At 51.1% G+C, this 14,852-nt stretch overlaps 1 long non-coding RNA gene across 1 annotated transcript; it reads left to right on the forward strand.

Annotated features, from left to right (window-relative positions):
- The first annotated feature begins 1,997 nt into the window (after positions 1–1,997).
- LOC112444322 (uncharacterized) lies at positions 1,998–11,317 on the forward strand. Its single transcript, XR_003032638.2, has 3 exons — positions 1,998–2,315; positions 6,069–6,291; positions 10,655–11,317. It is a non-coding gene; the product is annotated as an uncharacterized lncRNA (long non-coding RNA).
- Positions 11,318–14,852: the final 3,535 nt, after the last annotated feature.

The following is a 14,852-nucleotide window of genomic DNA, read 5'->3' on the forward strand; positions in this document are numbered from 1 at the left end:
GCGGGCTGTGTGCCAGTTCTGTCTTTACAAAAGAAAAGATGTGCCTTGCACAGACCAATGCTGAGATGGGACCATGAACCAGAGCCCGAGTCACCTAATCCCCCGTGCCTGAGTTAAAAACTAAAGGGAAAAAAGACTAAACACAAACAAATTTGTGTATCACCTGCCTAGTTTTAGAAATTCAAATTTTTAAAAAATCATGAGAAAAAACCCAATGACCAAAGAGACCACTGTCTTAAGGATGAAAACCTACTGAAGAACATCATCAGCTTTAACGAAGGGCCGAGGGAGTCACCTGGGCACCTATGATGACTCGTGTGTGTGCAGGGCCTATGGTGGGCTGGGTGTGGATGCCAGGGTGGGGCTGGACTCTGCTCAGCCACCCCTGGGACTCCAGCAGGTCCCAAGGGCCGAGAGCAGGGCCCGAGGGGACAGGGCTTTCTCTCGTCCAATGCTGAGAGCAGACAGGCAGACGCCACACAACAGAGGCCGAGTGAGGAGGAACATGTGTGGCCTGACAAGCTTCTCCCGACATGCGCTTGGTGCCGTGCATTATCTTCTGTGGCCACTGCGGTGACCATATGTAATTAGCACTACGGCCGCCGGGCCACGGTCAGCCGTGGGGATGGTTAGGAGTTCGTGTAGGGGCCCCTCTCGAGCCCCCAGTGGCTGTGACCCAGTGTGATTCAGGCCTCAGCCTCTCCACTGCCTGCAGGGGACACGTGTGAACCAGGTGATGCTGACATGCTGACGGTCAGGGCGGTCCCCCTGGGGCTGGGACAGGCACAAGTGGACGCTGAGTTCTGGGCTGCACTGCTTAAAGTGGTCAGGGCCGCAGGGGCCCTTCCATGACGCACCTCGCCCCCCAATCCCCTTTGGGGCTGAAGGATCTAGTTCCCCAACTGTGAGAAACTCTCTGGGACTTGCCCTTGACTGGGGAAACTTGTCTCATCAGGGTGCCGTCCCCTTCCTGGGAGTCTGCATCCGAGGTGGTGGACGCAGGGCTCAGTGCCCACTCCAATCCCATGGTGAAGGGCCACCTGCCGATGCAGCCCAGCGGCCTCCCTGCCGCTCCTGCTTCCTCACTCCCTGCAGGAGCCCCAGTAAACCTCCCACGCGCTCCCCTCCATCCCTGTGTCTGCTTCCGGGGGGCCCAGCCCCCCACAGCACCTGGATTGGTGTCCCGGGGCTGCTGCGGGACTCACAACACGTAAGCGTGCTCCCTCACAGTCTGGAGGCCAGGAGTCTGAAGTTGAGGTGCCGCAGGGATGTGCTCCTTCCAGGGACTCAAGGGAAGGGTCCTCTCTGTCTCCTCCAGCTTCTGGTGGCTCCAGGTGCTCCTTGGCTTGTGGCGACGTCGCCCCAACCCCTGCCTTTGTCTTTGCATTGTCACACGGCCATCTCTGTGTGTCTCAGATCTTCCTCTCCTTTTTTTTTTAATGCTTGTTTGTCTGGCTGCGTTGGGTCTGAGCTGCGGCCCATGGGATCTTCACTGGGGTATGCGGGATCGTTTCCTGCAGTGCAGGTTCTCTAGTTGCCCTGCAGCATATAGGATCTTAGTTCCTCAATCAGGGATCGAACCTGTGTCCCTGCATTGGGAGGTGGATTCTCAACCACTGGACCACCAGGGAAGTCCCTCTCTCCTTTCTCATAAGGGTATTTGTCACTGGGAGTCAGGGCCCACCTAGATAATCCAGCATGAGCTCACTTCAAGATCTTTACCTCAGCGACACCTGCAGAGATCTTTAATCCAAATCAGGTCACAGTCTGAGATGCCAGGTGGGCATACCTTTGGGGGCTCCAGTTAAGCTCCTGTGGCAGCCAGGTTTCCATTTCTTTGGCAACAGGAAGAGCAAATTGTGAACTCCCAGGAGGGCAGGGGTCTCTGGTACATTCGTACCAAGGGATCCAGGGGCCCCTCAGAAGTGAGACAGCATGAACAGCCCCATCCACCACTATCCTGTAACAATGGCCGTGAGGGCAACACAGAGCATGAGGGAACGCAGACCCCACCCACCCGCCAGCACCTCCACAGCTGCAACCACTGGGAGAGCGTCTCCCCATACCCTTAGCATGCCAGCACAGGCGATGCGGGGATATCACTCATGGTCAGGGGAGAGAGAAGAGGTGTGACAGAATGGACAGCTTTGGAAACAGCTTATTGAGGAAAAAGAATAACCATCTTCTGGGAACACTTTCCCAGTTAAAGTCCAAAATCCTTCAGTGGGACCAAGCCAGTCTCAGGAACCCTCCCCAGTAACATGGCCCTGAGTTTCCAGCTGAGAGACTGTGCCAGGAGACACCAGACTCCACTGGTAAGTCCAACCACTTCTCACAAAGCAGGGAATGAGCTGTTTAAAGGAACATCCCTTGTGATGTTCTTCCTTGCTAATTTGTAGTCTGATGTCTTGGAAAGTGGCCTCGTTTGGGGCCAGTATTTGGATTCTGGACACTCTGCTCTGCCCCAAGAACCCCAAGATGCTCAGAAGTCAACCTGGAGCTGGGATGGGAGGTGCCCCAGCGGCTCTTGACCTCCCTCCTCCAGGGAAGCCAGCCGATGCGGTAGGACTAAGGCCACTGGAGGTGAGATGCAGGGATCTCAAAAGGCAGGAACTGAGGGGGACAAACCCCTGCAGGGAGGACGCGGGGTGACTATTGAGAGTGAGATGTGATCTGGCATGCTGGATGAGGGGTGGCTCCCCAGAAAACCTTTGAGCTCAGAGGTGCCGAGGATATGAAGTCAACTGTGTGGAGCTCTTTCCTTCCGCCCACCCTGCTCCCCTCTGTGATGTTTTCGAGTATTTGGGGGCAGGGGGAGGGAAGTATCACAGGACGAGTCTGAGCCGCATTCTGGGACTTGTGGCTCCTCTGTGGTTGCATGAGGCCACTCTCGCCACATCCTCAAGGTTGTCTTGAGGTCCAGAGGAGGTGATGAAGGGACTCCAGCAGGGCTGGTCTGCTCATCCTTGGGCTTTGCGACCCACTGACTGGGGTAAGCTGGGTTCTCAGAGCCTCTGCCGTGCACTGTAGAGGAGCATCACTGAGCAGTGTGTATCGTGATTGTGGGGAGCAACGGACTCGGCGCCTGGCACCCCGCGTAGCTGTGAGCAAACTCCTTCCCTCCTGAAGGCCAGTGCACTGGGCAGCCCAGAGGACACCGCGGAAGTAGGGATGGAGGGCGGACTGCCTTCACGTCGCCAGGCGGGTGGCCACAGTTAGCTTAGTTTAACTGAGTTACACCTTAGTTGGCTGTAAGGTGCCCAGGTGGGGCCGGGGACCTGTGAAGGGTGCCTTGATCATCACCTAATGGCATGTTATGGTTTTTAACTCACTTTGAGGCACACAGGTGTTTAACAACTTGCCTAAGGCCAGTCCCAGCTAAAGCTGCCGAGTGATGCCTACTTGGGGCTCTAAACAAGGGTTACAGTCACGTTTGGTCCACATGACTAATGATGCGCAGAAGCTCTTAAAATGCTGCATACATGGTTTGGCCTTCACACATCCACGCACAGACGCTGGGCCTGCTCTGTGTCCTGGAGATGAAGAGTGAGGGCTTTGTGGCAGAAAGCCGGCGAGCAGGGATTCTGATGCTAACTCTATTAGCGCCATGACGAGCCTTGGCGCCCCAAACACAGGCTGGAGGGTGCTTTGTCACAGGGAGTGGACCAGATGGGAGCAGACCTGCGTCCTTCCGTCTCACTGGGGTAGGGGTGGGGCTTGACTTCGGGCAGGTGGAGCCAGGGCCAGGATCCAGAACTCCCAGGTCCTTGGTCACTCTCCCCTGCAACCTGGTGGCCTCCATTCTCCCCGATGCCCCTCTGTTCCTCTTGACACTTCTCTCTACCACCCCCTCCCCACCCCCACACACACATCTAGCCATGAACTTCGACAGGTGCCTCTGTTCTCACTTAACTGCTCCGGACACTACCAAATAGCCACAGGTACACCAGGGCACACATGCTCTCCCGAAGGTCAGGGAGCGCTTGGCCTACTTAGACAGTGAGGTGCTCTATGGAGGGTACACATGCTTCTAGGGAAAACACACAAATTGGCCATAAGGATGGAGGTGAGGTCTGAGGCAGGTCAGCCCGCTTTCTCTTGACCCTCATCGGTTTCTGCTTTGCCCCCAGTAAAAGCCCCAACTCCCTCCCTCCCTCTGTGTCCAGACCACCCAGAGTGCAATCCGAAGGTCAGTTAGAGCATGAGTAGATACTGATGGGCTCACAGCATCCCCTGATGGGAGGGGCAGCCAGCCCCATAAACACATTCCCATGGCCAGCACGGTGATGTCCAGTATATGAAGGGGGCCACCGTTCTGAATGGTGATGAATTCAGACAGCTGATGCCCACTGAGCACTGACTATGTACCAAGACCGAGGGTAGCACTTCCCACACCTTATTGGGTTTAATTGTCTCAACAGCCCTGGGGAGTAGACACTTGTTCCCATTTTACAAATGGATCACTCGGAAACTTGTTTGAGGGCAGGCCCAGCTGACCCAGAAGTCAGAGCATCTGATCCCATTGCTGCAGAGGCAGCTCCTCAGGGACGTGGGCTCCCCAGGGCGTGAATCTGCTCTTAATTGCAGAGTTGGGAGTGACCAAACGAGTTCTATCACATACCATCCCTGAAATGCCCTGGAAGACTCCACAAGCACCTCCTGCTGCAGGAAGAGGAAGACACAGCAGCCTCTGGCCCCACTGTCCCATCCTAGCCCCACTCTGCTGAGCACCCTGGGGGGTTGGCCCCTCCAGGCCATGAGCAGCCCTGACCCTGACCGCGAATGGTTGGGCAGCATCTGGACTCACGCTTACATCTAAAGCCTGGACACAAACTCCCTGCCCCAGTAGGGAAATCTTAGCTTGGGGCCTAGGCTGGGCCCATAACTGGACTTAGACATTTTTGGAAACGTAAGTTTGAGCTGATGGGTCTGGCTCTACCAGAAGCTAGCTGCCGAGGCCAAGAAATGTCTGGAAAAGTTACCCTTGGCATCATGGCGCCAGAGGAAGGACTCAGGCTCTGGAGATCTGAGTTCTAATCATATGCCTGCTGCTTCCTATAGTGTGATGCAGGGAAAGTTCATTCAAGATTCCCAGCCTGGGAATATAAGTTGGTGCAGCCACTATGGAAAACAGTGTGGAGGTTCCTCAGAAAACTGAAAGTAGAATTACCATACGATCCAGCAATCCCACTCCTGGGCATACACCAGGACAAAACTATAACTCGGGGAGATGCATGCACCTCTATGTTCATAGCAGCACTATTCACGATAGCCAAGATGTGGACACAACCTAAATGTCCACTGACGGATGAATGGATGAACAAGACGTGGTGCATATACACAACGGAACACTACTCAGCCATAAAAAAGAATGAAATAATACCACTTGCTGCAACACGGATGCAATGTGAGATTATCATACTAAGTGAAGGAGTTCAGAAGGAGAAAGACAAATACCATACGATATCACTTATATGTGGAATTTAGAATATGGCACATATGAACCTGTCATATGACTCACAGGCATAGAGAACAGACTTGTGGCTGCCAAGGGGGTGGGGGGCGAGCGAGGGAAGGACGGAGAGTCTGGGATCAGCAGATGAAAAACTGTTATATATAGGATGGATAAGGTCTTACTGTATCACATGGGGAACTATATTCAATATCCTGTAATAAATCATAATGAAAAAGAATATTTAAAAAAGGATGTCTATATGTGTATAACTGAGTCATTCTGCCATACAGCAGAGATTGGCACAACATTGTACATCAATTATACTTCAACTTTTAAAAATTAAGAAAAAAAAAAAAAAAGGATTCCCAACCTGGGATGGGAGTGAAGACGTCTCCTGTGGTGGTTTTAAAGTATGTCTGCAAATCCCTTGACAGTCTTCCCTTCAAGAAGTGGAGCCTAGTTCCCCTCCCCTTGAGTGTGGGCTGGACTTCATGACTTGATTCCAACTAATAAAATGAAGCAGCAGTGCTGGCTTCTGACCGTGGAGACTGGGTCATAAAAGGCACCATGGCTTCCTGCCTGTTACCTCTCTAGCTCTCATCTCTCCCTCCAGAGGAAGCCAACTGCCACGTCACGAAGGGTGGCACACTGGTGAAGGACCAAGGAGCCCAGCCAATAGCCATGTGAGGGTGCCATATTGGAAGAGGATCCTCCAGTCCCAGTTTGGCCTTCAGATGGCAGCAGACAGAGCCAACACCTCAATACCAACTTCTCAAACGACCCTGATCCAGAACCACCTAGTGAAGCTGCTCCTGAATTCCTGACCTGTGGAAATGGTGAGATAATCAGTGTCAGTTGCTTTCAACCAGTAAGCAGAGACATCATTTTGCTGGCAAATGTCCATATTGTCATAGTTATGGTTCTTCCAGTAGTCGTGTGTGGATGTGAGAGGTGGGCCATAAAGAAGGCTGAGCACCGAAGAATTGATGCTTTTGAATTTTGGAGTTGGAGAAGACTCTTGAGAGACCCTTGGACAGCAAGGAGATCAAACCAGTCAATCCTAAAGGGAATTAACCCTGAATATTCATTGGAAGGACTGATGCTGAAGTGGGGCTTCCCTTGTAGCTCAGTTGGTAAAGAATCTGCCTGCAATGCAGGAGACCTGGGTTCAATTCCTGAGTCAGGAAGATCCCGTGGAGAAGGAAATGGCAACCCACTCCAGTATTCCTGCCTGGAGAGTCCCATGGACAAAGGAGCCTGGCGGGCTATAGTCCATGGGATTGCAAGAGTCAGACACAACTTATCATCTAAATCACCACTTGATGCTGAAGCTGAAGCTCCAATACTTTGGCCACCTGATGGGAATGAGTTGGCTCTTTGTATCAGGTGGCCAAAGTATTGGAGCTTCAGCTACAGCATCACTCCTTCCAATGAATATTCAGGGTTGATTTTCTTTAGGATTGACTAGTTTGATCGCCTTGCTGTCCAACGGACTCTCAAGAGCCTTCTCTAACCCCACAATTCAAAAGACTCATTGGAAAAGACCCTGATGCTGGGAAAGATTGAGGGCAGAAGCAGAAGGTGAGAGAGAGGATAAGACGGTTGCATAGCATCACTGACTCAATGGACATGAATTTGAGCAAACTCCAGGAAATAGTGGAGGATGAGGAAGCCTGACATGCCACAGTCCATGGGGTCACAAAGAGTTGGATACGACTTAGGGACTGAACAACAACAACAGGACACTGGAGGCATTTTGTTACATGACGAGAGATAACAGATACACTCACCTCAAGTATCTGTCAGGATTCACTGGGATAACACACACAGAGGGCTAGATGCCTGATGAATACAGGGTCTGGTTAGCTCCTTTCCACTCTGAGGTCTCAGCAGTCCCCTCCCCGAGGGGCTAAGGTTTGGACTGTGAGTTATGCCCACTCAGGGGCCAGCCCTACAGCAGGTTCCTGGCTTCTTTCCCTTTACCCTCAGCAGGACTCTTGTCTGTGGACAGTCACCCTGGGGGAGGACTGCTGTCTCTTTTATACAAAGGATCAAAGGAATTGGTTGGCATTCAGTTCAATCCAAATCCTGTGCCAAGGAACTTCTCTGGTGGTCCAGTGGCTGAGCTTCTGCGCTCCCAAAGCAGTTCAATCCCTGGTCAGGGAACAAGATCTCACATGCCACAACTAAAGATCACACAAGCCACGACTAAGACAAGGCACAGCCCAATAAATATTAAATACATAAATATTTAAAAAACCCAACATGAAGATGTTTAGAAAAACAAACAAAAAAGCCCCCAAATTCTGTGTCAATACTGTGTACCAGCCTTGCCTCCCAGGCTCACCTTCCACACAGTAGCACGTGTGGGATGTCCAAGCTGTAATCAGTTCACACCACTTTTTACTTAAAGCCCTCCAGCAGCTCCCCTTTACTCTTGGAGTAAAAACTTCAACTTGCACCACGGCTACAAGACTCCTGTGATAGGCTCCACCCCCACTATTATGCTACAGGTTCCCATCTTCCAAATGCCACTCAAACTTGCCAAACCTCTGCACGCAGAACATTCTTCCCTGAGACCTTCACAAGGCTGCCCCTCCCCATTATTTTGAGCTCCACTCAGTGCCACCTCTTTAGAGTTCCACCCCAGGTCACATCCACTACGTTATCTTATTTCACCCTTTTTATAACCAGCTAAAGTGACCACTTGTCTTGTTTATCGCCTAAAGCCCCATATTGCTGGAGAGCAGAGCTTTGCTGTGATTATTCTAGGGGCTGGAATATTTGTGGGCCAAATGGCTTCTTGAACATCAATCAAATGCCCTTTTGAATGCTCTGCAGGCATCTTTCATGAAGAACGCTCTGGAAAACCTTCTATAAAGGGAATGAGTTGCCTCCAGACTTTCTAACAGCGGCTCATACCTGCACCATAATCACTGTAATCCAGGAAGGCTCTTGTTAGGGATTTTGAAATGCCTGTGTTGTGAGAGGCAGTAAATCTTTCTCTGATTTGGTTCCAGGTAATGTACAGGGAATGAAACACCCTGATTTTTCCCCTTCGTTGGGTTTTCACGTGAGTCTGCCTGGCCAGGTGTCTCTTTGCAAGGAGCAGAGGTCCAAGAACCACATGGTTTTCTGATGCAAACCTCTTACCCATCCCCCAGGAGGTCAGGGACTGAGGAAGGAGCTACCTGAAGAAGCCAGAATGTTCTGAGATTCTGGAGGTTGGAAGAAGGGAGGGCACCCATGGGGCAGAGTGGGGCAGGGCTCAGGGAGAAAGACTGGACTGACCACAGGGCCACCACCCAGCAGCTTGGACGGCCATGGCCTCCAGGGCCAACCAACAGAGGACCCTGCTTGTTCCTGCTTCCAGGATCTGGGGAGCCGAAAGGCTCATGGAAGAGCCTGGCACTAACTGGTCTCCTTGCTTCTCTTGGTACCAAGCACAAACAAATCATCTTCTATTAATACAAATGAGATCCCATCATTCCTCTGCTTGAAGGAATCACCCCCCTTATTCTCAAGGCACAGGCCCACCTCCCTGCTGAATCTCCACCTCCAGCCCCAGCCCCCACTGCTGACCGCAGTCATGCTGTTCCCAACCCTGGCACAGCTGTTCCCTGAGTCTCAAGTCTGTTCCTGCCTCATCATCTTCTGAAAGAGGCCATGCAGTACTCCCACCCAATCCAATCCCTGTCCCCAAAAGCATCTCCCAGTCCTGTCCCAGGGGGGCAGGGGGGCACAGCACTGCCATGCCTTCAGCTCTGACATGGGGGCTTGATTTCTGTGGTCTCTGGGGATACTGCCTGTCCTCCCCATCCCTGCACCTGGAGGTGAGCAGCCCTGGTGCTCAGCAGATACTTGGACCACACTAATTGAGAAAAGAAATGGGAAGCTCTAGGGACTTCCCAGGTGGTCCAGAGGCTAAGACTGCAAGCTCCCATGCAGGGGGCGTGTTTGATCCCTGGTCAGGGAACTAGATCCCACAGGTTGCAACTAAGAGCCCATATGCTACGACTAAATAGATCCTGCATGCTACAACTAAGATTCAGTGCAGCCAAATAAATAATAAAATAAATAAATAGGAAGCTGTAAGGACCAGGCTGTCATCTGGAAACAACTGAAGAGCTGGGTGGAGGCAGTCTGGGCGAGTCTTGGGCTGTGTCTTCCCGTGGGCGGATGTGTGTGGAGAGATGCAGATGGGACAAGGTGTATCCAGGTGTGTCCTGCTGGCCAGTACCTGGGGAAGCCACATCCCCATCCGCCCTTCATCCAGACAGCAGGGGTGGGGAAGGACTTGCTGGATCTGAAAGGAGAGAAGAGGACCAGCAGGGTCTGGTGGTCATGGTACTCAGGGGTCCCCAGCCTAGCCAGTGGGTGGGGAAGAGTTGGGGAGGATGGGGAGGATGGAGAGGATGGAGAGGATGGAGGGGTCAGGAGGAAATGTTGTGACCTAAAGGGTGTCCTGGGAAAGTGGCCAAATGCAGCTGCTTGGACTTGAGGTTTTCTGGTAGCATTTCATGTGGCTGAACACGGGGTACCCTGTGTGTCCCCACTTTTGGGTGTGAAGACAGGGTGGAAGCAGCTTCAGCTGAGAGGCATGAGGTCACGGCAGCTGCAAGGGGAGTACAGGACACTCAGGGCCAGCCATTCTGGTACCCCAGGGGGGCAAGCAGGACCTGGGCAGGTAAGGCATAGGCAGGACCAACGAGAAGAGGCCTGACTGTGGCGGGGGAACAGGATACTGGAGACTCCCTCTGGACCAAGCACTCCCTTTACTGCCTGGAGTTAGGGAGGTACAGGGGGTTCCTGGGGAGAGGAAGGGCTGGCCGAGAAGCCATGAGAATGTTCAGATTTTAATGCCTGAACCAGCCCTGCCAGTGCACGCCAGCCCAGGTCAGACCCCACCTCAGCAGATCAGGCCCAGATCCTAAGTGATTACGTGTCTTCTCCATGTCCAGCCACCCTGACCTTCCATCAGTCCCTGGAAGACACTGCTCTCTGGGGCTCTGGTCTGCACTCTCCATTCTCCCTAGAAGTTTCATGACCCCCAAACCCTCCATATCTTTTAGCTCAGCCATCTCGTCCTCAGGGGCCTTCCCTAGCTGGGAGGCCAGTCCAAGTTCCTTGGCACCCACCAAACTCACCCTTCCTAGGACCTGACTTTGCTGACATGCACCTCTGTTCTTAATTCAACAGGTTTGAGAGTTTCCCAGGGACTCAGTCCAAAGGCTCAGGATCAGAACTACTGTTGTTCCCCACTCTATACTGACATCTCATTAAATATCCACTGAACAAATGAGCAAATGAAAGTGTGGACCCAAAATGCCTGCCCTGTTGTGGATCCCATCACTCCCTTCCTTGGTTTTGAATTCAGGCAGTGGGTACCACTTGTGTGCTCAGGAAAACATGGCTTCTCTGAGGATGCTAGGATCTTAGAGGGCTCCTCCCACTGCAGCAAAGAGAGCCCACAGGGCTGGTTGCAAGGGATACAAGATCCTGCCAGAGAATATGAGAGGCAAAGCTGTACCCCTAGGCACTTTGAAGTACAGCCTGAGTGCAGTGGAAAGTTGCCCAGGCTGTGCACTGCCACACTGACAGGACCTGTGCAGCACATCTCCTCCCATGGCTCACCTGTGAGCACCTGTCTCTCTCACAGCATGTGGTGGGATCCTGAGATCCAGGTCTTTGTAACACAGTTGGCATTGCCACAAACCGAACAACTACTAAATGATTTCTCTCTCCATTCTGTTTGACTATTCTACCAGGATTTTTTTTTCCTCCCTCTAGAAATACTAATTTTTCCCAGTGGGTTACAAATGCGGTAAAAGAAAAGGACTGGTACACAGGAATTTAATTAAAGGCCTGCGCTCCATCATTAAGCAGTGACGTTTTTATTCTCTCCTTAGCCCCTACCAGGGGTTCAGAGCTTCTCTATTGTTACATATTTAATTTTATTATTTATGCATTTGGTTGTGCTGGATCTTAGTTGCCTGTGTTGCTGCTCGTGGACTCACTGTGGCACGTGGGCTCTGTAGTTGTGGCAAGCAGGCTTGGTTGCTCTGTGGCATGTGGGATCTTAGTTCCCTGACTAGGGATCAAACCCGTATCCCCTGCATCGGGAGGAAGATTCTTAACCACTGGACCACCAGGGAAGTCCCTGGAGGGCTTCTCTTACTCAGCTCTTCAGTTGCCTAAACTGGGAAGGTTTGGGCCAGATATTTCCCAGAATGCCCCTTCCTGGGAGCTGAACGCAAGTCTGGAGGGGGTGAAGGCACACAAGCTAGCATTTCCTCCGCGGAATTGTCGCAATGGGCGATGCTCAGCTGCCACAAATAGCACTGGGCAGAGCCAACGGGTCCACATGCTGCCAATCACTGCACAGGAAATAAGCTTGCTGGCCGACCTGGAGCACAAGCCCGGGAGAGGTGCCAGAAACCACAGAGTGTGAGGACTGTGAGGAAGGCGGCTTGCAGAACTAGGGAAACCTGTTCTGTGCTGCACGGGGCCTTGCTCAGAGGAAGAGGAGACTCCTGTGGAGGGATGAGGTGGTCTTTGTTCACCTGGTCCACAACTATCCAGCAAGGAGATGGGTAAAAGGAAAATGTAAACTGGGTGAGAGAAATGTGCTTCGTGGGGAAAGCTGGGGAGAGACAACGTGAGCAACTCTAAGTGTTAAAGCACCACCTGTGAAAACTGCCCTTAATGGGAAAGCTGAGAGGGAGAGAAAATTCTAACAAGGATGGAATTAAGCATTTGCCAGTCTTTCTGCAGAATGAGCTCAGTGGGTTCCCCCTCGTCTGGGTGGACGAGGGTGATGGAGGGAAGCTGAAAGCAGAGCCAGAAAGAAAAACAAAAGGTCGCTTGTCATCAGGGAACACAAGTTGGAGCCACACGGAGACACACCTCACACCCACTAGGGTGGCCATGATGAAAAACACAGGTAATAACAAATGCTGCTGAGGATGTGGAAATATTGGAACCGTCACACACTCCTGGTGGGAATGCAAAATGATGCAACTGCTCTGGGAAACAGTCTGGCAGTTCCTTAAAAGGTTAAACCCAGAATCACCATACGACCCAGCAACTCCATTCCCAGGCACAGTCCCAAGAAAATTAAAAACCTTTGTCCACACAACAGCTTGTACTTGAAGGTTCATGGCCGCATTATTCACAACAGCTCAAAGTGGAAACAACTCATATGTCCATAGGCTGGAGAATGGATAAATGAAAAGTGGTCTAATCACATGGTGGAATATAATTTAGCCATAAAAAAGGAATGAAACACTGACATGGATTATAACATGGACGAACCTTGAAAACACGATGCTTAGTGAAAGAAGCCAGACACAAAGGACGGCATGTTGTAAGACTCCATAGAATGAAATGTCCAGACCAGGCAAACCCATGGAGATGGGAAGCATGTTAGTTGCTGCCTAGAGCTGGGGCTGGGGAAAAGGAGGATTAGGAGTATGGAGTTTCTTCTGGGGGTGATGAAAATGTCCTAAAGATAGCTGTGGTGATGGAGGCACAACTCTGTGAACAAACTAAAAGCAGCTGAGCTGCACACATAAATGGGTGAAGAGAACAGCACGTGAATGGTATCTCAGTAAAGCTGCTGAAAGGAAAAGGCTTTTGATGGGCCAGAGCCTCTCGTCAGTACGGGGCGGTGTGGGGTGGGAGGGAATCTCCTGTAATCCCTCCAGTCTCCATGGGGTCTGTGAAATGACTGACCTAAGCCAGGCCGGGTGAACAATGAAGGATTTTCTTACTGTAAGCAGTCATGAGCTAAGGGTACAGGTTCCACCCTGAGGCCCATAGAATGTGAAGATTAGAAAAGAAAACCGCACCTTGAGTGTTCAGAACTCACGAGAATCCTCACGTAGCGAGAGTTGGTGCCTGCAGTAACGTAAGGGCCCGGCTCGTCCTGAGAGGCTCTGTCCAGCGGGTTGCATCCTCCCTCCAGCCCTCGAGGCTCCGTGTTCCCTGGGTACTCGCTGCAGCATCACTGCCCGTCCTGCTCTCTGGCTCATGGATAAGCTGAATAAGGGCATCTTCTCTGGGAGGTTCTATGCTCCTCTAAATACATCTCTCTCATTTATTTATCATTTAGTACTTGGTGTCTGTAAAAAAATAGTAACTTAGGACTTCCCTGGTGGTCCAGTGCCTGCCAATGCAGGGAATATGGATTTGATCCTCAGTCTGGGAAGGTTCCACATGCCTTGGGGCAACTAAGCCCACGAGCCACAACTACTGAGCCCACATGCCCTACAACCTGTGCTCTGCAGCAAGAGAAGCCACTGCAATAAGAAGCCTGCGCACCAAGCTAGAGAGTGGCCCCTGCTCGCCGTGAGCAGGCGAAGACCCAGCACCGCCAAAACTAAATAAAATTAGAAAGAAAAAAATCTCTTAATAAAATGGGTAGAAGACGTTTCTCCAAAGAAGACAAGCAGATGGCCAATAAGCACATGAAAAGATCCTCCTCATCATCATTAACTTTGGTTCTTGTTCAGTCGCTAAGTTGTGTCTGACTCTTTGTGACCCCATGAACTGCAGCACACCAGGCTCCTCAGTTCTCCACCAATTACTAGAGAAATCGAAACTACAATGAGGTACCACCTCACACTGGTCAGAATGGTCGTCATCACAAAGTCTACAAATAATAAGTGCTGGAGAGGGTGTGTATAAAAGAGAACCCTCCTACACCGCTGGTACAGCCACTAGGAAAACAATAGGGAGGCTCCTCAAAAAACTAAAAATAGAATTACCACATGATCCAGCAATCCCACTCACAGGCATATATTCAGACACCCAATGTTCACAGCAGCACTATTTACAGTAGACAAGACATGGAAGCAACCTTTTGATATTGACAGATGAATGGAAAAGAATATATGGCATATATATATATATATATATGAGTAATATTCTGTTGTATACATACAACTGAGCCTTAAAAAAGAATGAAATAATGTCATTTGCAGGACCATGGATGGACCCAGAAGGTAATATGCTTAATGAAATAAGTCAGACAGAGAGAGACAAATCTCATGATATCTCTTTTTATGTGGGATCTTAAAAAAACAATACAAATGAACTTATTTACAAAACAGAAACAGACTCACAGACCCAGAAAACAAAGTTATGGTTACCAAAGGGGAAAGGGGAAGATTTGGGTAAATGATGAGTTTGAGATTAGCAGTTACACTCTGCTGCTGCTGCTAAGTCGCTTCAGTCATGTCCGACTCTGTGCGACCCCAGAGACGGCAGCCCACCAGGCTCCCCCGTCCCTGGGATTCTCCAGGCAAGAACACTGGAGTGGGTTGCCATTTCCTTCTCCAATGCATGAAAGTGAAAAGTGAAAGTGAAAAGTGAAAGTGAAGTCGCTCAGTCGTGT

The sequence above is a fragment of the Bos taurus genome, chromosome 25, assembly GCF_002263795.3.
Source record: "Bos taurus isolate L1 Dominette 01449 registration number 42190680 breed Hereford chromosome 25, ARS-UCD2.0, whole genome shotgun sequence".
NCBI classification, from domain to species: domain Eukaryota; kingdom Metazoa; phylum Chordata; class Mammalia; order Artiodactyla; family Bovidae; genus Bos; species Bos taurus.